The sequence below is a fragment of the Ursus americanus genome, chromosome 16 (assembly GCF_024610735.1).
Source record: "Ursus americanus isolate L20-20 chromosome 16, mUrsAme1.1.p, whole genome shotgun sequence".
NCBI classification, from domain to species: Eukaryota; Metazoa; Chordata; class Mammalia; order Carnivora; family Ursidae; genus Ursus; species Ursus americanus.
Window position 1 is genome coordinate 47663877 of NC_142142.1, and position 26484 is coordinate 47690360.

General features: G+C 37.1%; 1 protein-coding gene across 8 annotated transcripts in view; it reads right to left on the minus strand.

Annotated features, from left to right (window-relative positions):
- Positions 1-26484, minus strand: part of TBCEL (tubulin folding cofactor E like) — a 74884-nt gene that overhangs the window by 4308 nt on the left and 44092 nt on the right. The window lies entirely within an intron of this gene.

Below are 26484 nucleotides of genomic sequence, written 5' to 3' on the forward strand. Positions count from 1 at the left end.
TGTTAATCGTTACAGAAAAATGGACTCAGGGAGGAAAGGAGAACCTAGAAAAGTAGACACCACAAGGATTACAGAGAGGTCTCCTCACTCTGTCGAACTTGTTTTCTTGGGTGTCATCATCAAGGGCCTATATCTAAGCATATGTTCCTTGGTGACAGATGGGAAGATGGAAGGAGGCCAGTTTCTGACCACCAGAGAAGACAACTTATAAACAACAACAACATCTAATTGTACGTAAACTGTTAATCCAGCTTTTTCAGTGATGCTTTGTTTGAATGTTCCAGCGTAGTTTCATTGGCTATAATACAAGGTCTTTGTGGAAGAGTCAAGAATACATTCTTGTGGGGGCACGTGGGTGGCTCAGTCAGTTGATCGTCCGACTCTTGATTTCTGCTCAGATCATGATCTCAGGGCCGTCAGAGTGAACCCCCCATCGAGCTCCATACTGGGTGGGGGAGGCTGCTTGAGATTCTCTTTCCCCTTCTCCCTCTGCCTCTCCCTACCCCCCCAACTCTCTCTCAAATCAATAAATAAATCTTTTAAAAAAAGGAATACATTCTTGTGAAAAAAGTGGCAAATGGCAAACGAGGAATACAAGTTCCTTGATCAAGACAGGGATAAAGAGCAAAAGATACCAAGAGGAAAGTGAGTTATAGAGGTGAAACTGGGGCCCACAACATCAAGTTTCCCATGTGGAAAATCCTGTCTCCACTGCCAGCCTTGGAGGATTTAGGCCTGATTTTACTGAGGAAGCTGAGCAATTTTCCACAAACCAGAGAAGGAAAAAATGATGAAAAGACCTGATACCAGCTTTATTATAACCAAGACATACGGAGGTTAATTCAGGATCAGAATACAATGGTCATGTAAGATTATTCCCCCACCTTGTTTTTGGCTTTAACTCAGTTAAATCAATGTGATAAGGTTGGTAGGAATATTAAAGACGTAGTAAGATGTGTGTGGGTAAGGATGGAGGTAATCATTTTCATTAAAGAGAGTAACAGGATAAGGTAAAATAGTACCGGCTTTGGAGTCAGAAGATCTGACTTCGGAGTCTTGACTCCATCTTATAATTAGCTGTGTGACTCATCAAATCAATCTCTTTGTATCTCAGTTCCTCATTAGTAAAACTGGGATTAAAAAGTCTGCCCTTCCTACCTTATAAAACAGTCAAGAGGATTATACAACATAGTAGATGAAGAAGTCCTTTGTAAACTCTAAGTCTGCTTACAAATAAAAAATGAACATTACGTTCCTATTCTGGAATTTACATTATTAAAACACACATACCCCTTTAGAAAATAAATGACTGAAATCTATTTAGAGCTTCTTGAAAAAGATGGTGTCGTGATGAAAGAGATTACAGAATCTTCTCCCGGAACTTGTGTCAAAAACAGTATTATTTAAAAGGGTAAAAATATCACCAGCAACAATTAACAAAAGAAGAGAGGGAATAGCTTTATTGTGATAGGCGTTATTCAAAAGGAACCAGAAACTGTGTACTGTGAGGTTCTGCTAAGCAAAGATCCTGATCCAACCCCCAGAATCCATTACGGAGCCAGAAGATAAAGAGCAAACTCCTGAGTGTGCTAACACTTCCCAATTTAGAGAAAATTGGGCTAAAGGGCTAAGGAGTGAGCCAGGAGGAAGCCTGAGGAAACACTTGGGGACTAGCAGTCTCTATATCCCACTACCAGGATGTCAGGATATTAGCAAAGGCGAACAAAAGAAAACAAAACAAGCCCAAACGAGCAAATAGCAAAATTACCAGGACTTGAAATTTTTCAAGGCTCCACATTGAAAAACTGAAATGATTCAGACTCTAAGGGTATCTTTTCCTATGTCTATCTCCTACTATAAGCCTTCAAACAAGTAAAATTACGCTACGATAATTTAACACAATTTTAGAAAAGACAGCAGAACCCAAGGGGCCAAATAAAAGCTGAACCCGACTGCAGAGATGTTTTCCCTCCAGACTACAGAAAAGTAGAATTGTAATACCCCAGCTCTCAAACTCTGCCTCCGAGGGACAAAAGAAACAATGGTGAAGGGGTCAAGGAGAGTTTACTTATACTATGTTTCAGTAAAGAGATGGTCTGGAGAGAGGTGGCCACTTTTAAGCATAAGCGAGGAGACACATACCGCAACTAGGCACATACCACAGCAAGCGGAATAAAAGAAAAAAATACGCAGTAAGTAAAACGCAGAGGCAGAACTCAATTTGAAAGAAAAAATAATTGAAGGCAAGAGGTCTAGAACTTATTAAGTGCATGCATATAACAAAACAGGAGCTCAAAGACAAATGATAAACAGAAGGGGATGAAAAGAAAGATTGCAGAGCCAGTGAAACAAATTGAGGAGCAAAACAATGCCGCAGCTGACCAAATAAATAAATTAGAAAGCATGACCCAGGTATATTACACCTCGCCAAGTTTTGTTCAGAAAGAAATTTAAGGGGCGCCTGGGTGGCACAGCGGTTGAGCGTCTGCCTTCGGCTCAGGGCGTGATCCCGGCGTTATGGGATCGAGCCCCACATCAGGCTCTTCCGCTAGGAGCCTGCTTCTTCCTCTCCCACTCTCCCTGCTTGTGTTCCCTCTCTCGCTGGCTGTCTCTATCTCTGTCGAACAAATAAATAAAATCTTTTTAAAAAAAAAAAAAGAAAGAAATTTAAAAGGCAACTATTCTGAAACAAGAAGAACTTAGGGAATAGGGCACCCATGCATCCTTCTGAAAAAGAAAAACACAGCTCAACAATGAGATTAAAGAACCAGTGCTAAACCCTAAATCTATTTAAATATAAAACTACCACTTATAATTATATAATTCTAGACTTATTTATATTCGGCACTATGGCCAACTGAATTAATCTCAACCATAAACAGATTTGTACACAAAATTATGACCCACAGGCAGAAACTGGCCTACTTGCTACAACTGGCCAAGTCCATCTACAAATTAAATGACCTATAAAGTAGGACACTAAGGTCCCATAGTTTTCTCAAAATCAAAACAACCAGAAATAATTCGTTGTCACTCCCCAACCATCTTTTCCAGTCTTTCTTATGTCAGTAAACGGCACCAGGGAACGATAGTAGCTTGACAGTCATTCTGATTCCTTCCTAGCCCTCTTCCCCACCATTCTGATTCAATCAGTTGCCATGTGCCACCAGTTTGATTCCTAAATATTTCCTGAATCTATGTGCACCTCTCTTGCCCACTTGTCTTGTAAATTCAAGCCACTGTCATTAATAACCTGGAATGCTAGAACATGAGGTGGATAAGCTTCCTCAGGATCTGTTCCAGCCTCCTCTGGAATGCCTTCTTCTCGTACTGCTGAGACTGGGAAGGTAAAAACGGCTTTTTCCACACTCTTTTGCAGGTGAGCTTTGGCTTCTATCAGTTACATTCAGCAGCCTTGGGGACAGATATAATGGATCTAGCAGATGGTGTGGGCACAGTTTGGGGATTGGCTCCCTAATTACCAAACTGCAGTTCAAACACTGTGTTCCCAGAGTTAACACCCCTGGCAGAAGTTTGCTGAAGCCCCTGATCACAGCGAAGCTGGTGTGACCCAGCACCAGGGACAGCAGCTTCATGCGTTTCTCCTTATCTGATCCTACTAGAGGCAGCAGTGCCATTGGTGGGCCAGTTCTGCGGTAGCATTTTAAGGCAATCCTAGCGACACAGCCCTTCCAAAAATTTTTGTTAAGCATCTAATCCCTGTATTAAATCCCTTTCTTCTTAACATACCTAGCATGACTTCTGATATCTATAACCAAATCCCAATTACACTCCTTCCAAAGGTTTCCCATAACTTCAGCGTGGCCCCAACTGACTCTTGTCTACATTACAGCCAAAGTGAATGTCTGAAACACAAACGTGAGCACATCCCTCCTCTACTGAAAATCACACAAAGCCCATCAGGATAAAGGCTGAATCTTTATCATGATTGTGGAAGGCAGAATTTTGCCCCCCACAATCTTTATCCCCTGGTGTTAGTCTCAAGATTATATTATATTATATTGCACTATTGACCTTAAGATAGGGGGATTCACTGGATGGGACTAATCTAATCATATGAACTGTTAATAGCAGAGAAGCTTCTCCAGGCAGCAGCAGAAGAGGAAGTCAGGGAGATTCTAAGCATGAGAGAACTTGTTATATCATTGCTGGCTTGAAGATGAAGGTGGCCACATGGAAAGTAGGAGAAAGTACAGAATTCTGCCACCATCCTGAATGAGCCTGCAAGGTGATTCTTCACCAGAGCCTTCAATAATGAACACAACCCTGCTAACCCTTTGATTTTGGCCTTGTGGGACTCTAAGCAGAGAACCCAATTAAGCCACTTTGTGCCCACACTTCTGACCCTAAGCAGGTATTGTTCTAAATCACTAAGTTTAGAGTAATTTGTTAAGCAGCAATAGAAAACTAAGTGACTATAAAAGGCCCTTCATTATTTGGTTCCTTCATAACTCTCCATCCTGATTTTGTACCATAAACCTTATCACTTCTTCACCTGCCTTTCCACTTGTTTAAATCTTAAAATCAATGTTTATTTATTAATTTGCAGGTAAAGTCAATAGACTTCCATATGGATAAAAGTTTTGATATGGGCTAGAACAAATATTCATTCTTTATTCTACAAAAATGAAGGAAAATATCGGAGTTGTATATCACTACACACACTAAATATGCTCCCTTAGAAGTTACATAAGTAAAAGTTAGGACTTTTTTTTTTAGAGGGTGGGGAGGGGCAGAGGGCCAGGGAGAGAGAGAATCTTAAGTAGGTTACACGTCCAGTGTGGAGCCTGACAGGGGACTTGATCTCATGACCCCAAGATCATAACCTGAGCTGAAATCAAGAGCTGGACATTTAACTGACTGAGCCGCCCATGGGCCCCTAGAAAGTATGAAAGTACGATTTTAAGATAATATGTTTAATCCCCATTTTCTTATTTTGTATTATCTAAGAAATCATGATTCTACAAAATGCCCAGTAAATTTCAGAAACCAATTTCTTCCTAGTCTTCCAGTTTAGCTATTTTATTCATTATTCAACAGTCCATCCAAACTGAACTATAGCTGCAAAGTTGGTATTATCTGAGCTTTTATCATCAGCCCCAAAGCTATAGTCTTGAGAGGTAAATGGTTTCTGATGACTAAGTATTCTTTAAAACGAATAATCTTGATTTATATTAATATTCTCAATCAGTACTTCTATCTGATTGAGAACAGAAGTATTGATTGAGAATATTAAACACCATTCCACCATGACCTTCCAACAGAAAATGACCAGTCACAAGAGAAATAAAATTTACTACACATGGCATAAAGACCAACATGACCACATGAGCAACTGAGAATGATAAACGGAAACCAAACACGAGGTGCAACCTTGTGAAGACACTACCACAGGAAAACTGGCATTGTGCTTTTTTTCTTTCTTCCTATTAAATAAAAACACCTACTGAGATAACAGCTTCTTCCAATTTTAAGGGTTTGAATCACGAGCAGTTAGAAAACAGGCTGCCGGTAAAGTGGGGCTGAAGGTGGCACTGACAAAGAGGGGAATGGGGAATGGAGCCAACCTTAGTGGAGCGAGAGGAGCTCCACTTCCAGGGCACATAGGCAGGCCTTCACACACGAGGCGCTCCTGGGCCGTGGCACACCTGCCTAATGTGACACACGCGCAGATTTCAGTAGCACGACAGTCAGACTGGGAGAGGTACGCCCCTGCTTCCTATAGCCCATTTTCATTCTTGATTCCTAAGATACCTGAGAGCATTTCCTCAATGACAATTCAGTCACAGGTCTATGACTCTCGAATAAATGAAGACTTGACACACTACTTAGACTGCAGTTTCCTACCACAGATCTTAGTCTGAGGGCAAATTTAGAATAAAACCTAAAACGCAAAGATGGATGGAGACAGAAGGTTAACTGATTCTTAGCTCTGAGTAGCCTTGTAAACTAAATAATACAAACAGTAAATATTTTACATAATATTTAGGAAGCTGGAGAACTAAAGTGAGCTTAGACCAGGCTTTTAGGCAGCAGAAAGCTTCCGCATTTGGATTTCATGTTTCCATTTCCATAAAAGGTATAGCTACAAACCTCAAGGAACATCCTAGAGAAAAGTGATGAGATTTACATTTTATGCAGGTGCCTAAGCCACAATGGAATAATAAGTATCTGGCCCTTACGACTGCCTAGAGTTATACTCAAAGGTGGTTTGTGTAGTAGTCTTAAGCTAACAATTCTGTTCATCTATTGTTCCTCAAATGCAGACCCATATTGAACCAACTGGAGTCTTTATTTTAAATAAGACTATCTTACTCCAAAATAAATCCCTAATACATACGTCTCTCTCTTTAAGGAATGTGACAAAGGAAAAATCTCTGATGGTTCATTTGTTTTGGTTGAACCAAATCACCTAGGTATAACTAGAAAAAAAATATTCATTTAGTTTACTTTGTTTCCCAAGGTATTATGAAGGATTCAAACTATTTTCCAAGCACCTGATTGCTGTTGTTTAATCTCTCTTGCTATGGTATGCTTCCTCTCATTTCGATATGGTATCATATCACAGCATATCAAAGAAATTTCCTTAACATTCTACAACGGGGCTTTCACACACTACTGAAACAGTTTTCTCAAGGTCACCAATATACTACTTATTAAAACACATAAACATCACGTTCTAGACATAGAAAGGACTTTAGAGACCATCTATTACATATTTTACAGATAATAGTAACTTGGGCCAGTTTGTTAACCCAAAGTCTAGTAGCTGGTGAATAGAAGGTGGAAGGTAGAACTCAGATCTTGCTCTCATACCATCATTCTGTCTTGGTTCTCATCACTTCAATGGTTTGCTAGAGTAATGAATACTGTTCTAGAAATTCTCTTCTTCTTTCTGCATTTTAAATGCCCCTTTCAATCTCTCTTTATGGGTTCTCATTCCTCTTCTGACCATCTATACATGGGTAGTTCTCAAGATTCCTTCCTGGATTCTCCTCCCTTTTCTCTTTATGATCTTCCATCATAGATCTCATTCTCTTACTTAGCTTAAGCCATAGATGTTTTCCCACTCGTCTTCTTCAAGCTTCTGTGTTTCACCTACCTCCAGGAATATTTATTCTCACGTTTCATACATAGCAAAGTATCTTGAACTGAACTTAGTACTTTTCATATAGTATTTCATCAAGGTTTAAGTCATAGAATTTGTTTTAACTCACTATTTTTTAAACTCAAGTGCTGTCAAAATTACCTAGTGAATGGATAAACAGAATGTGGCTGATTCATATAACAGAATACCATACAGCAGTTAAAAGAATTATTTTGATCTATATTTATCAGTATGATTAGGACTTTGATCAAAATGACTCCATAAATTCACATTTTAATACACCTCTGCTCCAAACATAGAGTAAAATGAATAAAATATGAAAGGTTGAATCCCAAGAAGACATAGCACAGGCTCAAAAATAATAGACATTTCTACAGACCAGACACAGAAAAGAAATACAAAGCATACAACTAACCACAGAACCATTGGACTCCAAATCCAAAGCAGGCAATGGGAGTCAGGAGCTAAAGTCCTGTTAGACAAAGGAGATTAAAAGTGCTCCATGGGAGAGAGTTTGTTTCACTGCATGAAGCAGGGGTAGGGTTGGAGGGATGTGAGGCTGGACATAAAATATGAATGCAAAAAACTGCTGCAGATCCACTGCCTAGGGCTACCTCTTTAGAGCAAAGAATCTAGACAGAAGAAGGAAAAAGATAGCTCTGCCACCAGGAATTGCATTAAACCACCTGCTGCCTAGGTGGCTAGATATGTACTAACTGCAATTACTGTGTGACAGGAGTCTGGGGAGCTAGTTAGAAACAAATGCAAAGCCATTAGATAGGGAGAGGTAAATTCAAACAGGATGTGTGTATGTGCCTAACAACACAGCTTCAAGATAATGAAGCAAAAACTGATAGAGCTGAAAGTAAAAATAAATCCATAATTACAGCTGGAGACCTTTCTCAATAATTGATAGAATAAGCAGACAGAATACTGTTAACAATATAAAACACGTGAATACTCCTAAAAACTTGACCTGACATTTATAGAACACCCTTCTCAACAACATTAGAACACACATTTTTTTTTTTCTAGTCAGTATGGAGTATTGACCAAAACAGACCATATTCTAGGCCCAAAACATACCTCAATAGGTTTAAAAGAATTAAAATAATACAAGTATGTTATCTTACTATGATGAAATTAAACTAGAAATCATTAACAGAAAGATAGCTGGAAAAACCCTGAGTATTTGGAAAATGCACAACACACTTGTAAATAACCTTTAATAGGTCAAAGAGAAAGTCACAAGGGAAATTAGAAAATGATTCTGAAGTCAATGAAAATGAAAATACAGTATACAAAAAGTATAGAATATAACTAATGTGGTGCTCAGAAGCAAATTTATATAATTAAATGTTTATAAGAGAAAGAAAAAAGATCTCAAATCAATGATCTAAGCTTCTACCTTAAAAAGCTAGAAAAAGATGATCAAATTTAACCCAAAGCAAGACAAGAACTAGTAAAGATATGAGCAGAAATGAAACAGGATTCAGGAAAAAAAAATAGAAAACCAATGAAACCCAAATCTGAATTAAAAAAAAAAAATTAAGTACTTATTTAGAGAGAGAGAGTGCACACAAACAGGGGGAAGGAGCAGAGGGAGAAGGAGAAAGAGAATCCTCAGCAGATTCCACATGGTGCCTGATGCAGGCTTGATCTCGTGACCTTGAGATCATGACCTGAACTGAAATCAAGAGTTGGATGCTTAAGTGACTGAGCCACCTAGGTGCCCCCCAAATCTGGATCTTAAGGTGAGCAAATCGGATAAATCTCTAGCCAAACTGATCAAGGAAAGAAGATACCAATATCAGAACTGAACAAAGGGATATCACTACAGACCCTATAGATATTGAAGGTTTAAGAGAAGTGAATATTGCGAACAACTTTATGCCCATAAATTCAATAACTAAGATGAAATGGATGAATTCCTGCAAAGACACAAACTACCAAACTCATTCAAAAGGAACAGATAGGGGCGCCTGGGTGGCATAGCGGTTGAGCGTCTGCCTTCAGCTCAGGGCGTGATCCCAGCGTTATGGGATCGAGCCCCATATCAGGCTCCTCCGCTATGAGCCTGCTTCTTCCTCTCCCACTCCCCCTGCTTGTGTTCCCTCTCTTGCTGGCTGTCTCTATCTCTGTCAAATAAATAAATAAAAGCTTAAAAAAAAAAAAGGAACAGATAACTTGAATCATTATATAATTAAATAAATTTAATCATAGTTAAAACTTGCAGCAAAGAAAACATGAGGTACAGATGGCTTCGCTGACAAAATTCTATAAAATATTTAAGAAAGAATATTAACACTACACAAACTTTTTTAGAAAAGAGGAGCAAAAACTCACAAACTCATTTTATGAAGCCAGTGCTATCCCAATATTAAAATGAGAAAGACATTGCAAAAAAAGAAAATTACAAATCAATATCCCTCATGAACAGATGCAGAAATCATCAACAAAATATTAGCAAATGAAATCCACCAATGTATAAAGAAGAGAATACATTATAACTAAGTGAAATGTATCCTGGAAATTTAAGGCTGTTTAAACATTAAAAAAAATCAGCTAATATAATTCACCATATTGACACACTGACTGAGAAAAACTGCATACATTTTCAACAGATGCAGAAAAAGAACAAGGAAGGAAAAAAATAAAATTTTAAAAAGTCATATGGATTGGAAAAGAAAATATACACTGTGCCTCACAGACAACATGACTGTTTTCAATAAATTTACAAAAGAACTACTCGAACTAGTAAGTTTACTAGCAAGGTTGCAGAATACAAGTTCAATATACAAAAATCCCATGTATTTCTACATCTAGCAATGAATAATCAAAAATTGAAATAAAAAAATTACTATTTATAACAGGACTAAGATACATGAAATCCTTAAGTATAAATGTAGCAAAATATGAGTAGGATATGTGGAAAAATACAAAACACCAATGTCTGAAAGAAATCAAATAAGAAATAAATGGAGAGATATACTGGTTCATGAACAGAAGACTCAATATTAGTAAGATGTCAGTCCTATTCAAATCATCCTGCAGATTCCACACAACAATCAAAATCCCAGTAGAATTTGTTTTCTATAATTCAATAAGCTTACCTTAATATTTATATTAAAAGGCAAAGGAACTAAAATGGCCAAAATAACTTTGAAAAGAAGATCAAAGTTGGAGGACCTACACAACCTGAATTTCAAGACTTAGTATAAAGTGACAGGAATCAAGACAATGTGATAATGACAAAAAGGACAGACACATCGATCAATGGAAAAGAACACAGAATCTAGACATAGTCTACCTAAATCGTTAACTGATTTTCAACAAAAGTGTAAAATCAATTAAAGAAAGGATAGTCTCATCAATAAATACTGCTAGAACAATTGGCCCTCATATGCCATAGTTAAAACAAAACATACAAACTCATACACTACACTATATACAAAAATTAACTCGAATCAAAAGCTTAAATGGAAAACTTAAAACTATAAAATGCCTAGAAAACATAAATGAAAATCTCTGTGATCTTGGGTTAGTCAAAAATTTCCTAGATATCACCCTAAAAGCATGATCTATAAAGGAAAAAAACCAGTGAGTTCAATCTCATCAAAATTTAAAACTTCTGCTTTTGAGAGAAACTGTTGAAAGAATGAAAATGACAAGCCAGACTGAGAGAAAAATTTACAAAACACATATCTGGTAAGGAATATATATCTGGAGTATATAAAGAACTTTTCAAAAGCCAATAATAAGAAAAGAGCCTACTACAAAAATGGGCAAAAGATTTTAACAAACATTTCACCAAAGAAGGAATTTGGATGGCAAAAAAATCTCATAAGAATATGTTCAACATTCTTAGTCATTAGGGAAATCCAAATTAAAACCACAATGAGATATCACTACACATCTATTAGAAAGGCTAAAATTAAAGAAATGAAACAAAACAAACAAAAAACAGAACAAAAACAAAACAGAAACAAAAACTGAAAATACCAAGTAGTGACGAGGATGTGGAGCAACAGGAACTTTCACATGTCGCTGGGGGGAAAGCAAAATGGTGTACCACTTTGGAAAACAGCTTGGCAGGTTAAGCATACACTTTCCATGTGACTCAGCAATTCCAGTTCTTGGTATTTACCCAAGAGAATTAAGAACTAATATTCACACAGAAACCTGTGACTGTTTATCACAGCTTTCTTAATAAATTGTAAAAAAAACCAAAAAGCAAAAAAAACACTTCAAATGTACTTCAGTTGATGAATGGCTAAACTATGTTATATCTATATAAAAGAATACTACTGGGGTGCCTGGCTGGCTCAGTCAGTAGAGCATGTGGCTCTTAATGTCAGAGTTCAGGGTCATGAGTTCAGGCCCCATGCTGGGTTTGGAGCCTACTTAAAAAAAAGAAAAAAGAAGTATACTACAAAAGTCTGCCTACATCTTTTTTCGGAAATGATAGAACTATTAGAAAATCAGCAAGAATAGGGAAGATTTGCACAAAACAATCCATCAAGAGTATCTAATTGACATACATAGAATTCTAAACCCAACAACAGCAGAATACACATTTTTTGAAGTACATGAAATAATTACCAAGATAGGCCATAAAATTAACTTTAACAAATTTAAAAGAATTGCTATTACCCAGAGTATGTTCTCTGACCATATGCAACCAAAGTAGAAATCAATAACAGAAAGATAACAATTTAGGAAAATTCCTAAATACTTGGAAATTAAACTTCTAAACAATCCATAGGTCAAAGAGGAAGACTAAAATGAAATAATTTTTTAAGAACAAAGAACTGAATGAAAATTAAAATATAACATATCAAAACATGTGGGATGCTAATAGTGCTATGAATGAAATTTACAGCACTACATGTTTATTAGGAAAGATCTCAAATCAATAATCTACATTCATACTCAAAAACCAGAAAAAGAAGAGGAAATCAAGCAAAAGGAAGGAAATAATAAAGATAGTGGAAATCAAAATGGCATTTTTTAAAAAAGGAAAACACCACTGAAAACTACAAAACATTGCTGAAAGAAATTAAAGACAAATAAATGAAAAAACATTCCATGTTCATGGATTAAAATGCTTAATATTATTAAGAAGTTATACTACTCAAAGTAATAGATTCAATGCAATCCTTGTCAAAATTTCAACAGCAATTTTTTTGCAGAAAAAGAAAAAATAATCTTCAAATTCATATGGAATATCAAAGGACCCTGAATAGCCAAAATAATTTCAAAAAGTAAGAATAAAGTTGGAGGAACTCACACTCCCTTACTTCAAAACATATTATAAAACTATAGTAATCAAAACAGTTTGGTACTGGTATTAGGATATATAGACCAATGCAACAGAATAAACAGGCCAGAAATAAAACCACATGTACATGGTCAAATGATCTTCAATAAAGGTGCCAAGACCACTCAATAGAAAAAGGACAGTTTCTTTAACAGTGCTGGGAAAATTGAATATCCACATGCAAAAAAGTGAACGTGGACCCTTATTTTAACCCTATACAAAAATTAAGTCAAAATGCATTAAAGACCTAAATGTACAACCCAAAACTATAAAATTGCTAGAAGAAAACATAGCGGAAAAGTTTCATTGACATTGGATTTGGCAATGATTTCTTGGATATTGCACCAAAAGCACATGCAACAAAAACAAAAATAGACAAATGAGGCTACGTCAAACTTAAAAATTTGTGCCCATCAAAGGATATGATGATCAGAGCAAAAGCCAATCTACATAATATTGGGAGAAAATATTTGCAAATCATATATCTGATAAGAAGTTAATGTGCAAATAATATAAAGAATCCCTTCGGCTCTGTAACAAAAAAATTTTTTAAAAACTGATTTAAAAATAGCGAAGGACTGGATAGATATTTTTCCAAAGATGGCATACAAATGGCCAATGAGCATATGAATAGATGTTCATCACTGCTAATAATCAAAGAAATACAAATCAACAACGAAATACCACCTCAGACCATTAGGATGATTACATCAAAAAAAGAAAAAAACTCACACACATACACAAAATAATAAGTGTTGGCTGGTGGAGAAGTTGGAACTGTTATGCACTGTTGGTGTGACTGTAAAATGATACAACCACTATGGACATAAACAGTATGGTGGTTCTTCAAAAATTAAAAAGAGAATTACCATAGGATCCAGCAATCCCATTTCTGGGATCCAAAGAATTGAAAAGCTGGGTCTTGAAGAGATATCGACACACCCATGTTCAAAGCAGAATTATTCATAATAGCCATGAAGTGGAAGCAACCCAAATGTCTAGAGATGAACGAATGGTTAAATAAAACGTGGTCTATACATACAATAAAATATTCAACCTTTAAAAAAAAGGAAATTCTGTCACATGCTACAACATTATGCTGAGTGAAATTAAGTCAGACACACACACAAAAAACCAAATACTGTATGATTTCATTTACATAAGGTCTTTAGAGTAGTCAAATCCATAGAGACAGAAAGTAGAACAATAATTGCCAGGTGATTGCAAGGGGTGGTAGGGAGTAATGCGGAGGTAATGTTTAATGAGTATGGAGTTTCAGTTTTACCAAATGAAAAATGTTCTGGAGATTTGCTGTACAACAATTTAAATGTATTTAACCCTACCAAACTGTGCACATTAAAATGGTTAAGATAGTTAATTTTATGTTATGTACATTTCACCACAATTTTAAAAAATGGCTAAGATGGTAAATTTTGTGACATGTATTTTACTACAATGAAAATTTAAAAGAATTTTTTAAATGATCAAAAAAAAATAATAACACCAATTGTACACAATCTTTTCCAGAAAACAAAAGAGGAGGGAACACTTACCAACTCACTTTAGGAAGCTACTACATACTAATATCTCTCATGACCTTAAACACAAAAATCCTCAACAAAATATTAGCAAACCACATCTAACAATGTATAAAAAGAAACATAAACTATGATAAAGAGGAATTTATTCTACATATGTAATGTCAGTTCAACATTTCAAAATCAATCAATATAGCTCCCATATCAATAAGCTGACAAAGAGAAATCACATCAATTGACACAGAAAAAGCATTTGAAAAAAATCTGATATCCATTTATGATAAAAACTCTCAGCATGTTAAAAATAGAGGGGAACTACTTCAACTTGATAAAGAGCATCTATGAAAAATCCATAGCTAACATTATACTTAGTGGTAAAAGGCTGAATGCTTTTCCCTAAGATTGGGAGGAAAGCAAGGATGTCCACTCTTACCACTCGTATGCAACACAGTACTGGAAGTTCTAGCCACTGCAATAAGGCAAGAAAAAGAAAAAGGTCATACAGATTGGAAAAGCATAAATAAATTTTTTTGTATTTGCAAATGACATGAAATACTCAGGTGTAAATCTAACAAAAGATTTCTAAGACTTGTATGTTGAAAAATACAAAATGCCAATGGGAGAAATTAAAAAGTCCTAAATAAATGAAGAGACATACTGTGTTCATGCATTGGAAGATCCAATATGTAAATATCTCAATCTTCCCCAAACTGATCTATAGTTTTAATAAAATTCCTATCAAAATCTCATCAAGATTTTTTTGTAGACAAACTTAATCTAAAATTTATATAGAAAGGCAAAGGTCCTTGAATGATGAAAATATTCTTGAAGAATAAAGTGGGAAGATTCATCCTACAGGATATGAAAGCTTACAGCTACAAGACAGTGTGGTACTTGTGGAACAATAGACACATAAATCAGCGGAACAGAATAAAAAACCCAGATATATACCCACACTAATATACTCTCCCAATTTTTGTTAAAAGTTGCAAAGCAATGCAATGGGGGCAAGACAGGCTTTTCAACAAATAGTGCTGGAAAACTGGACAACCAAAGGTCAAAAAAATGAACTTCAGCTTCAACTTTTCATCTTGCACAAAAATTAATTCTAAATGGATTATACATTTAAATGTACAATGTAAAACTATAAAACTTTTAGGGAAAAAAAAACAAGAAAATTCTTCAATATCTATGCCTAGGCAAAGAGTACTTGACACTAAAAGCACAATTTATAAAAGGAAAAATTGGCAAACTCATCAAAATTAAAAATTTTTGTGCTATAAAAGCTCATGTGAAAAGACCAAAAAGACAAGCTACATACTAACAGAAAATATTTACAAAGCACATATCCAACAAAGAACTCGTATCTAGAATATATAAAGAGCTCTCAGACTCAACAGTAAGGAAACAATCCAATAAAAAAATGGGCAAAAACCATACAGATATTTCACTGGAGGTTCTACGGATACAAATAAGCACATGAAAAGATATTTAAGATCTTTAACCATCAGGGAAATGAAAATTAAAATCATGAGATATTATAAACCTGTCAGAATGGCTAAAATATAAAAATACACCAAATGCTAGCAAGAGAATGCTGCAGAGAAACTTGATCACCCATTTATTGCTGGTGGGAATGTAAAATGGTACAGCCGTTTTAGAAAACAGTATAGTAGTTTCTTATAAAATTAAATATGCAATCACCCTACTGCTCAGCAATTGTACTGGGCATTTATCCCAGAGGAATGAAAACCTATGTTCACAAACCTATGCAACAATATTCATATTTAAGTCATTTGTAATAACCCCAAACTGGAATCGATCCAGATGTTCTTCAGCAAGCGAATGGTTAAATAAACTGTGGTATGTACATAATGCAGGACACTACTGAGCAATAAAGAGGCACAAACTACTGATACGTACAACAATTTAGGTGAATCTCCAGGGAATTATGCTAAGTGGAGGGAAAAAAAAAAAAAAACAATCCCAAAAGGTTATATACTACATGATTCCATTTATGTAACATTTTTGAGATGGCAAAATTTTATAAATGATGATAAGATTAATGGTTGTTAGGGGACAGAGATGGGAGTAGGGGAGCTGGCAGGGAGCTGAGTGTGGTTATAAAGGGCAATCTGAGAGATCCTAGGTGATGGAACTGTTCACTATCTTGACAACGGTAGTGGATAGGTAAACCTACATATGCAATAAAATGTAGAGAACTAACATACACACAGACACAGACACACACACATGTGTACAGGTAAAACTGGGGAAATCTGAATAAGATCCTGGTTATAATACTGTACTAGAGTGCTGCAAAATTTTACTACTGGGGGAAAGTGGGTAAAGGGTACATGGGATCTGGCTGTACTATTTCTTACAACTGCATGTAAATCTATAATTATCTCAATAAAATTTTCAGTTGAAAGAAAATGCAACATACTATACGATTCCATTTATATGACATTCTGGAAAAGTGAAAGCGATAGGGCAGAAAATAGATCAGTGGTTGCCAGACGATGGAGTCAGGGAAAGAGTTTTTTGGGTGATAGAATTGCTGCATATTCTGATTGTGGCAGTAGTTACATAATTGTAGTTTTGTCAAAACTCATAAATGTACATTTAAAATTGGTAAAACTTACTCTTTGTCAATTATACCTCAATAACTCTGATGTTAAACAAAGGATACTACTAAAAAAAATAATCATTTAGCAGAACTAATCAAAAAGAGAGAGAAATGCAGAAATAAACATTATTAGGAATGAAAAAGGAGATGACTATTGATATAGCACTTTTCTTTGATTAAAAAGATCAAATATATATACGTATATATATAATATATATTTAGAGAGAGAGAGAGAGAAAGGGGAGATATATATAGAAAGATACAGAGATATGAGAGCAAATTTATAATGAGGCCACTGTAGAATGTTATTAAACATCTGTTAAGTGAAAAAAGCAAGATGGATATTGTTTTGTGACCATGCACAAAAATTATGCACTGAATAGCAATGGTCACTATAATAGGAAAATAGTATCAGTAGTTGCCTAGGGACCAAATATCTGAATAGCTGCTAAGGATAAAAGTGGGAAGAAGACTTGATTTATGGTCTACACCATTTCAAAAATTTTCAATTGGGTTCTCCAAATGAGAATTAAATATGATAAAATAATTGAAAAACTTATACAGCTACCCTCAAATCATAAGAATATTATGAATGAATGTGAAATTTTAAAGCTAAATGAAACAGTTACTTTAATAGAGAAACATAAAATTACCAATCCATTTAATTTTATGGAGCTAATTAACCTTCAATAACAAAACCAGAAAGGAACAGTAGAAAAGTAAATTACAAATCAATACGAAATACTGTTTGTTTCATCTAAATATGAAAATAGATGAAAACATACCAAATAACATCATAAAACTAAATTCTGCAGTGTTGAAAAAAGAACACTTAATATTTTACAACCAAGTTGAATATTCCAGGAATGCAAAGATGGTTCACTACCTGAAAAGTGTATGCCTCAAATTCAGATTCTCATATCAAAACATGTTCATCTCAGTATAGAAAGAGCATTCTATAAGCAATCAATACTCATTTATATCAAAAGAAACTCTTAGAAAAACGGAGGTAGTAACTACCTTAACCTGATATGAAAGACAACTGTGAAAAAACAAGAGCAAAGTCATATTTCATACCAAAATACTTCAAACTGAAACTTTGGAAGTAGTCTGTTTAAAGTGAGAAACAAGATAAAGACGACCTCTTTTACTGTTCATTTGTAATATTATATTGGAGGACTGCCTACATAGAAACCCAAGAGTAAAGATTAACTACTTCATACACGGGCGAGACTGATGGATATGTGAGTAACATGCAAAAATACATAGCATTCTTATACACCAACAAGAAGCAATTAGAAAGCAGTGACAGAAAAAATGATTTCATTTAAAATAGCAACAAAATGCATAAGATGCCTAGAAACAAAATTTAACAAATATGTGCAAGGCCTTTGAGAGACAGTTAGAAACACTGCTGAAGGACATAAAAGATGCTTTGAATTAAATGGGAAGATACCCTATGTTCACAGATAAGAAGACAAAATAGCATCAAGCTGTCAATTCTCCCAAATTAGTCAGTAAATTCAATGCAATCAAAATTCAAATTACAGCAGGACTATTGTGGTTCTTGAAAAGTCTACTCTAAAATTCACAGGGAGGAAGGGCTACAATCTCTAAGGTAACCTGAAAAACAATTAGGTATGGAAACTTACCCTTACTGGGAATTCAGACTCACTACAATTTAGCCATGTGATTTCACGATTTTGTGACGTTATAGGAATGGACACATACACCAATGGAACAGAACAGGGTGGAGGCAGAACCACACATGCATATAAAAAACAAGACATATGACAGAGGTGGTATTAAAGATCAGTGGTGAATATCAATTATCCATATGGGGGGAAAAAACCAAACCCTTACATCTCTATTTGACACGATACACAAAGATAGATTCCAGGCAGATCAAAGACACAAATGTAAAGACACAATTAGAAGAAAATCCAGGAGATTATCTTAAGTGATCTTTGGAAAGGAAAAGATTTTGTTAAATAAGATGGAATGAGAATAAACCATAGAGTAAAGGATTGATACATTTAATATTAGAATTTTGAAACTTCTTTTCAATAAAACACAAAGTGAAAAATCAGACTGAAAATCAGGTACAGACTGAGAGAAGAAACTGCAATACATATTGACAAAGAATTATAAAATCCCACTTTATATTTTAATGGATATATAGAATATAGTAAGTAGACACCATGGATACACATCATATTCTTGCCCGGAGTTACTTCTTGGCATAAATACGACTGAACACAGGGGCAAAAAAATGACTCCAATTTTATTTGTAATACTCTTTCTTTTAATTAAAAAATAAACTTGAACTAAATAGTAAAATATTAGTCACCACCAGTTCTGAATAATGTAAACATGAGTATTTATTTTTACTATTCTCAGTATTTTTTTAATCCTAAAAAGCAAACAAAAACAAAAAAGGTAAAACTGGCCCCATCCTGGTCAAAACCAAAGTTGAGACAACAAAGATAATCTCCCCCAAGACCATGAGGTGGGAGGGATGGTTCTTATTCTTTCTTTCCTTTGCAGGTATATGCAAATTCTCATATATTACTCCAATCAAGATTAGGAAGGTAGCCTCTCTTCTGCTGGGCTGGGAAAGTGGCAAGAAGTCAAAATAAAGTCCAAGGTAATTGGAATGACAAAGGTTGTAAGCGACAGGGAAAGCTAACATTTCAGGGGCTCTCTAAGGTGCGCCATGGAGAAAGCCCCTTTTGTTTCTCAGGAGACTGGAAGCTAAATGTGAGGAGTGCTGTGTCATGGCCCTTGTCAGAGGATGATGGAGCCTGGCAATATGGAGAACCCCAGGAGACTCATGTCCAATGTAGGAATGTTCCTTCACAACAGCAGGTCCTCTGTCTGGAAGGAATATGAGGTAACAGACACAGTACACTAGGATTTCTCCAGCATCCAAGACAAAGTCAGCCTTCATTGAGGTGGTGTCTGAATACAAGCTGCTGCCCTGCTCTCACAATAACGTGAAGATACAATCAGCAGTATTTAGAAGCACCATTAGCCTTAAGGAGGAAAAAACATACTCTCCGTATTTTAAAAAGCCTACCACTAATGACAACCCAATAAGCATTTGAGGAATGCCTAATATAATCCTTGACTTCATAAATAAGGATTTCCCAGGGCATAGTTTAGGGACTCCTTAGGACAAACAGGAAGTGAGGTACCAAAAGAGAGTAAAAGTAAAGCAAAACCTTTTAAGAAAACTGTTTTCTGGATTTGCCACTCCGTCTCTGACAACAACGTTTCCTCCCAGCCAATAATTGTTCACTGGAGCTATGCCTCTTCTAAGTCTTTACGAAAAACAAAATTTTAAAGTCTGAAAAAGACAGACACCCCAAACCTGTGAATTTACTTCCTCCCCACTACCATCAAAAACAAAAAGAAACATCTTCCACAAGTGGTGTTGGGAAAACTGAACAGCTACATGCAAAAGAATGAAACTGGACCACTTTCTTGTGCCACACACAAAAATAAATTCAAAATAGATTAAAGATGTAAATGTAGACATGAAACCATAAAATTCTTAGAAGAGAGCACAGGCAGTAATGTCTCTGACATCGGCCATGGATTGGTCCCCTGAGGCAAGGGAAACAAAAGCTAAAATAAACTATTGGGACTACATCAAAATAAAAAGCTTCTGCACAACGAAGGAAACACTCAACAAAACTACAAGGCAACCCAGGGAATGGGAGAAGATACTTGCAAATGACATATCCGATAAAAAGTTAGTACCCAAAATATATAAAGAACTTACAAAATGCAACACCCAAAGAGCAAATAATCCAATTAAAAAATGGGCAGAAGACATGAATAGACATTTTTCCAAAGAAGACATCCAGGTGGCCAACAGACACAGGAAATGATGCTCATCATCACTCATCATCACGGAAATACAAATCAAAACTACAGTGAGATGTCACCTCACACCTGTCAGAACAGCTAAAACCAAAAACACAAGAAACAACAGGTGTTGACGAGGATGTGGAGAAAAAGGAATCCTTGTGCACTGTTGGTGGGAATGCAAACCGGTGCAGCTACTCTGGAAAACATATGGACATGACTCAAAAAGTTAAAAATAGAACTACCCTAAGATCCAGCAATCACACTACTAGGTACTTACCCAAAGAATACAAAAATACTAATTCAAAGGGATACATGTACCCCTATGCCTATAGCAGCATTGTTTACAATAGTCAAGATAAGGAAGTAGCCCAAGTGTCCACTGACTGATGAATGGATAAAGAAGATGTGAGATATTTTTATATATATGATTATTCAGCCATAAAAAAAGAATTAAATCTCGCCATTTGCAACAACATGGATGGAGCTAGAGAGTATAGTGCTCAGTGAAATAAGTCAGTCAGAGGAAGACAAATATATGATTTCACTCATATGTGGAAGTTAAGAAACAAAACAAAGAACAAAGGGGAAAAAAGAAAGAGAGAGATAGACAAACCAAGATTTTTTTAAAGATTTTATTTATTCACTTGAGAGAGAGAGAGAGAGAGAGAGCTCAAGCACGAGCAGAGGGAGGAGCAGAAGCAGACCCCCTGCTGAGTAGGGAGCCAGACACGGGGCTCGATCCCAGGGCCTGAGCCAAAGGGAGACGCGTAACTCACTGGTCACCCAGGTGTCCCGAAACAGACTCTTTTTTTTTTTTTTTAAAGATTTTATTTATTTATTTGACAGAGAGATAGCCAGTGAGAGAGGGAACACAGCAGGGGAGTGGGAGAGGAAGAAGCAGGCTCCCAGCGGAGGAGCCCGATGTGGGACTCGATCCCAGAATGCCGGGATCACGCCCTGAGCCGAAGGCAGACGCTTAATGACTGCACCACCCAGGCGCCCCCCGAAACAGACTCTTAATTATAGAGAACAATCTGATGGTTACCAGAGGGGAGGTGGGTGGCAGGATGGGTGAACTAGGTGATGGGGATTAAGGAGTATAGTGATGAACCAGTGAGGAGCACCAGGCGATTAAAATAAAAACTTAAAAAAAAAAAGAAAAAAAGAAAAAAAAAAGAAACAGCTGAATCCCCAAAGATGCATGATACGTTGATTTCTAAGACAAAAGTCACATGGTTTTTCTTTTTGAATCTCTTTCAAACTTAACAGAGGAAGACTGGTATTAGTTCAGTACTAAATAAGCAATTTAAATTCACTCTCTCAGAGGAAATTAAGAGATAAGGCAAACACAACATAAAGGAAACTGATAAGCATAGGCAGTGTGGACAGACATTTGATAAATGGCAAGGTAAAAATGACAGATTTGTACAGATTCATAAACGCGGAGGTTTCTTTCTCAAAATGATAAAAACGATAGATTTGTACATTCATAAACGTGGAGGTTTCTTTCTCCCTAAAAATGATACTCTTCTACCCCTAGAGAAATCGGGGTCATAAATACCAGAAAACAAGGAGAACTTCACAGTGTGTTTTTTAAGGACTATTTCAAATTCCATAGTGAAATTCAGTCCTAACGTGTATCTCTTGTCAAAGGACATCGGCAGCCTGCAATGCATACTTCCCCTACCGAAGTGTCAGTTATGAACTAGGGCTCTCTCAGCTTCTCCCAAAATCTGCCCTAGGAATCTCCCCACTTGAAACCTTTCAGTGATTTCCCACTGCAGACGAGAAAAAGTCCTCATCTCCTGGCAGAGCATACCAGGTCTCTAAAGGCCTGCCCTGGCCCCACCTTCCCAGGCAGCACTATCTGCCACTACTTCCTTCCCGCTTACTACTTTTCACGAACTCCTATCAAACTGCTGCAGTTCACTACACATAAGGAGTTATTTCCTCCCACTGTGCCTTTACTTCCCCTGTATTCCCTTCTGTCTGGAATATTCTCCCCTCACCTTCACCAAGTTGACTCAATCATTTTCTAGGAAGTACCACCTCTTCCAGGAGAGCTAAGAACCCTGCTTCGTGCTCCCTGAGCATAGTGTGAAGATTCAGTCATTTTACTAAACAGTTGTCAGGTACCACTCTAGGCATTGAGGGTATAAGCAATGTACAAAATTGAAGTCCCCGCTCTTACAGAGCTTACGGTACGGCATGGGGAGGCCAAGAGGGTATAAGAAATGCCAGTTAGGTATTGCTAAATAAGAAAAATACAAGCAGGTTAAGAGAATCGTGGGGGACAGAGCTGTGAGATAGGCTGGTCTGGGAGGTATTCCCAAGGGAGAGAGCCACACAGATAACCTGGTGCATTCCAAAGAGGGACAACAGTGCAGAGGCCTGAGGTGGGAGCATGCTTGATGTGTTTCCGGAAGAGCATGGAAGGTTTTATTGTTTTTTAAATAAACTTGAGTTCTTATAAACTGGCTCCTATGTGGAGAGTAAACTAAAGGGGGCAAAGGTAAATTCAGGGACACCCTACAGGAGGAGGTATGATGAAGGCTTGAACTAAAGTGAAAGGTATAAGAAACAGATTCTCTCTGTGTTTTTGCAAGTACCACTGAAAGAAGAAAAAACAACAACAATGGACTAGATGTGGGGTATGGGAGAAAGAAATCACGGATGACTCTGAGGTTTTTGTTCTGAGCAACTGGAAAAATGGAACGATGGAAAGCTTGCAGAGGAGCGGCTGTGGCAGTAGACGAGGGGCCGGGGAAAGGTAAGGGAGGCGATCAAAAGTTCGGTTTTGAACACATGAGGTTTAAACATCCAGGTGGAGAGGCCAAGGAGGCATTTGGAAATAACTAGGCTGGGATGTAGGGGCAGATCAGAGCTAGAGGTATAAGTCTGACAGTTATTAGAATACAGAAAGCATGCAGAGCCACAGGACTGGGTAAAAGGACCTAAGTAATGAAGACAGAAGAGAAGGGGTTCGAGGACCAGATCCCTGCAGTAACTTTATTTTTAGAGGTTGGGAACATGAAGAGGATCCAGCCATGGAAATATGGCTCAAGCATAGCCCAGATGGCAAGCTTCTTGAGAGGAGACACTACTTTTTGTCTTTTTGTCTCCAGCTTCTGGCCCAGTGCCTCTTGGTTAGTAGTAAGTATTCAGTAAATAATTTCCTTTGAAACCCAGCTAGAATCCAGAGTTATTCCCTAGAACTTCCTCTGGTAAAATATAAGGGCCCAATAATTGAAATATGACCAGCCCAGTGAGGACATCTTTCCAACCCCCTGCCGCACACACTGAACTCATTTTGAAATAGCACACCACTCCTACACGAGCCATGAAAAGACACGGCACAGATGAAGGCTTTAAAAGAAAGAGTTCATTGATTGGAAAAGCAAACACTATGATGTTTAAAGGCCAAGAATCGGGAACAGAGATTTTTCACCTTCTGTTATTTCACAAAGTGAATAAACACGAAACATAGAAGAGATTGCTCAGTTTTTCGTGTTAGTCCATTATTACCACAAACATCTACAGTAGAGAGGCTAGACTTCCAGCTCCACCTATCAGTAGAAAACAATAAAAAGGATAATCGAGCACCTGTAAGAAATTATAAAACTCTTAATTAAGTACATTTCCCTTTTGCCCTCTAAACATTTTATTCTGTTGATCATAAAAAATTGAAATGATTCAGGGGCGCCTGGGTGGCGGAGTCGTTAAGCGTCTGCCTTAGGCTCAGGGCGTGATCCCAGAGTCCTGGGATCGAGCCCCACATCGGGCTCCCTGCTCCGCTATGAGCCTGCTTCTTCCTCTCCCACTCCCCCTGCTTGTGTTCCCTCTCTCGCTGGCTGTCTCTCTCTGTCAAATAAATAAATAAAATCTTTAAAAAAAATTTGAAATGATTCGGGTAACTGGAGCCTGTATTTTATTCTGAGGTAGAAAAACAGAATATGTAAATTCCTAGATCATCTTTAAGGTCTTCTGTTGCTGAAACGACTCATCACATGGAAACAGATGTGTGCGAGTAATTCAACTGGCTCACAAAATAACTTTGCTACCATAAAGGACACTCAGCTGATCATAATGGCTTTTTATTCATGCCCTCGAAAGACATATTGGTTACTTTTCTTATGTCTAAGCTGAGTGGAGGTATTACATGTTTAATGACACAAGACAGAAAAATGGAAGGAAAAGGAAAAGCTCAGGGAACCTAACATCTGGAAAAGGATGTTGTAGAAGTTAGAATTTATAGGAAAATCAAGTTAAGTACTGATTTAAAAAAATCGATGGTCAAATGAAAAGGAATGTTTTCTCCAAAACAAATGGATACTTCCATCCTACCTGGAAACTAAAGCTCAAATGTGGTTCTGCATGAAACAGTGAATTATCCAGAGTCAAATTTTCACCTTTTACTAACTACACACTGTGGTAATCACTGTTCATTGGTATTTTAGGGAAAGATTATGCATATAATTTGGAAGACAATTAAAAAGATAACAGGTAAACACCCTGTTTATATATAAGTATTCTTAATTCATAATAAATGCATTTTAATACAAATTCCTCTATGTTTATTCACCATTCTATCTTGATATCAGCAAGAATGCTATTATAGTTCTTTTTTAAGTGCCTCAAACAGTTCCTGGCATATCACAATGACTCAAAAAATATTTGCTGAGTACATTGCTCATTCTACCGGAGGACTTACTAGGAAAAACCAACCAACCAACCAACCAACCAAACAAACAAACAAACAAACAACCAAACAAGGGGTGCCTTGGTAACTCAGTTGGTTAAGCATCCAACTCTTGATTTTGTCTCAGGTCATGATCTCAGGGTGGCGAGATCAAGTGTCTCCCCCCCAACAGTCTCTGCACTCAGGGCTGGGGGGGGGTTCTGCTTGAGATTCTCTCTCTTCCCCTTGTCCTCTGCACCTCTCTTTGCTTGCATATGCTCTCTCAATAAATAAATAAACAAAATATTAAAAATAAATTTCAAACAAACAAACAAACAAAAAACCAGACAAAAAACTACTAGGGAACAGCTATTACAGTGGCTATACATCAACTTTGGCTGTTCAGCCTTTGAATGCCCTTCTGAACTGAGGAAAACCCAAGATGGATGAGAAGCAAGAACTACTTTCCACTGGAGAAGCTAAAGAGAAGTAAATGTTCTCTTTCTTCTTTCCCTGAAAGCCAGAACATGGAAAGGTAACAAACTAACCTAACTGGAAATGCAAAGACACGAGGCCTAACAGAGCTTATTCACAGATACAGAAGAATCAAGAATTCGAAGGCATGGCTGTAAATGTTGGTGGGACTTGGGGGGGGGGGCGGGCAATGAAATCTAGCAGCGTGTGACGACTGGCCAGTGAGCAGTGTCAGAAGCATCCTGTCTGTAGAGTGAGATACAGAAAGCTTGGCTGTGCCTGGCTTTCCATCAATCCTGCCCAAGACTAATTCTCGAATTTTCTTGTCAATTCTGTGAGCCACACAGTATTCATTATTCTTTTACTCACTTCCTACCCTACTCAAGTTGGCCAGAGTTGGTTTTTGTTGTGTGCACTAAGAAATTGGCAGCAGGGAGATCACTGGCAAGAGCCCCTCAGGTAATTACGGGCAATCTGGAATTGGGTTCTGGCCTAGTCTGGCCCAGTGTCATATCAGTGCTCATGGAGGGGATTCTGCAAAGGCCTTGACATGGAGCAGTGAAATAACTAATGACCACTTGTGGTCCCATGGAAAGCTCCAGGTGATTGAGAGAGTGCTGCCAAGAATAAGCCAACGTGAAGGGCAGGAAGAAGGCAAGACTATGAGGTAGAGCACCTGCTATTCTAAAGGCACAGGACAGGCTAAATTAAGAGAACAGTAAGGTTGAATACCTATAAACTAGGCTCGAAGCACAGACTGAAGCCCAGGTACTTTCAAGAAAAGGCTCTTTTCTCTCTTACAACAATAAAGCTGAGGTAGCTATAAAAACAGTCTGATGC